This window comes from Schistocerca gregaria, unplaced genomic scaffold (genome assembly GCF_023897955.1).
Source record: "Schistocerca gregaria isolate iqSchGreg1 unplaced genomic scaffold, iqSchGreg1.2 ptg001327l, whole genome shotgun sequence".
NCBI lineage: Eukaryota > Metazoa > Arthropoda > Insecta > Orthoptera > Acrididae > Schistocerca > Schistocerca gregaria.
In genome coordinates, this window is record NW_026062636.1 from 70,001 (window position 1) to 72,500 (window position 2,500).

Sequence of the window (2,500 nt, forward strand, 5' to 3'; positions counted from 1 at the left end):
AGGGACAACGTGGGTTAGGTTAAGGGACAACGTGGGTTAGGTTAAGGGACAACGTGGGTTAGGTTAAGGGACAACGTGGGTTAGGTTAAGGGACAACGTGGGTTAGGTTAAGGGACAACGTGGGTTAGGTTAAGGGACAACGTGGGTTAGGTTAAGGGACAACGTGGGTTAGGTTAAGGGACAACGTGGGTTAGGTTAAGGGACAACGTGGGTTAGGTTAAGGGACAACGTGGGTTAGGTTAAGGGACAACGTGGGTTAGGTTAAGGGACAACGTGGGTTAGGTTAAGGGACAACGTGGGTTAGGTTAAGGGACAACGTGGGTTAGGTTAAGGGACAACGTGGGTTAGGTTAAGGGACAACGTGGGTTAGGTTAAGGGACAACGTGGGTTAGGTTAAGGGACAACGTGGGTTAGGTTAAGGGACAACGTGGGTTACGTTAAGGGACAACGTGGGTTACGTTAAGGGACAACGTGGGTTACGTTAAGGGACAACGTGGGTTAGGTTAAGGGACAACGTGGGTTAGGTTAAGGGACAACGTGGGTTAGGTTAAGGGACAACGTGGGTTAGGTTAAGGGACAACGTGGGTTAGGTTAAGGGACAACGTGGGTTAGGTTAAGGGACAACGTGGGTTAGGTTAAGGGACAACGTGGGTTAGGTTAAGGGACAACGTGGGTTAGGTTAAGGGACAACGTGGGTTAGGTTAAGGGACAACGTGGGTTAGGTTAAGGGACAACGTGGGTTAGGTTAAGGGACAACGTGGGTTAGGTTAAGGGACAACGTGGGTTAGGTTAAGGGACAACGTGGGTTAGGTTAAGGGACAACGTGGGTTAGGTTAAGGGACAACGTGGGTTAGGTTAAGGGACAACGTGGGTTACGTTAAGGGACAACGTGGGTTAGGTTAAGGGACAACGTGGGTTACGTTAAGGGACAACGTGGGTTACGTTAAGGGACAACGTGGGTTACGTTAAGGGACAACGTGGGTTACGTTAAGGGACAACGTGGGTTACGTTAAGGGACAACGTGGGTTACGTTAAGGGACAACGTGGGTTAGGTTAAGGGACAACGTGGGTTAGGTTAAGGGACAACGTGGGTTAGGTTAAGGGACAACGTGGGTTAGGTTAAGGGACAACGTGGGTTAGGTTAAGGGACAACGTGGGTTAGGTTAAGGGACAACGTGGGTTAGGTTAAGGGACAAATTGAGTTAGGTTAAGGGACAAATTGAGTTAGGTTAAGGGACAAATTGAGTTAGGTTAAGGGACAAATTGAGTTAGGTTAAGGGACAAATTGAGTTAGGTTAAGGGACAAATTGAGTTAGGTTAAGGGACAAATTGAGTTAGGTTAAGGGACAAATTGAGTTAGGTTAAGGGACAAATTGAGTTAGGTTAAGGGACAAATTGAGTTAGGTTAAGGGACAAATTGAGTTAGGTTAAGGGACAAATTGAGTTAGGTTAAGGGACAAATTGAGTTAGGTTAAGGGACAAATTGAGTTAGGTTAAGGGACAAATTGAGTTAGGTTAAGGGATAATCTGGTACAACCACAGTTAGGTTAAGCGATAATCTGGTACAGCCACAGTTAGGTTAAGCGATAATCTGGTACAGCCACAGTTAGGTTAAGCGATAATCTGGTACAGCCACAGTTAGGTTAAGCGATAATCTGGTACAGCCACAGTTAGGTTAAGCGATAATCTGGTACAGCCACAGTTAGGTTAAGCGATAATCTGGTACAGCCACAGTTAGGTTAAGCGATAATCTGGTACAGCCACAGTTAGGTTAAGCGATAATCTGGTACAGCCACAGTTAGGTTAAGCGATAATCTGGTACAGCCACAGTTAGGTTAAGCGATAATCTGGTACAGCCACAGTTAGGTTAAGCGATAATCTGGTACAGCCACAGTTAGGTTAAGCGATAATCTGGTACAGCCACAGTTAGGTTAAGCGATAATCTGGTACAGCCACAGTTAGGTTAAGCGATAATCTGGTACAGCCACAGTTAGGTTAAGCGATAATCTGGTACAGCCACAGTTAGGTTAAGCGATAATCTGGTACAGCCACAGTTAGGTTAAGCGATAAAGTTGGTTAAATTCGGTATTGTGTGGGAAGGGGGCAGAGAGAGAGTGGGGGGGGGGGGGTGGATAGTTGTGGCAGTACGCGGATGCCTGAGTCACCGTCAGATATGTCACGTCGGTTCGATGCTTGTAGCAAGAGGCTGGCGGGTCTGTGTCTCTCACTTCTGCAATTTTTCATGTGGTATAACACGAGGGCGGGGGGGTGATATTTGGTGCCCCTCTGTGTAGGATGTGTGTTGGTGGTGTTGGTTTATCTGAGCAATGGTAGTTGTCGGAGGAGTGGGGTATTGTGCTTTTATAGGTGGACCTACTGCTCTGGTTATCATAGTGTCGACGGTGCAATGTGGCAGAGAGGATGCACTCGACATTGTCGCATTCCAGATGTTTACGTATTGTGTGTCTCCGTTGCAGGCCGAGAGTGGTGCATGTTCGAG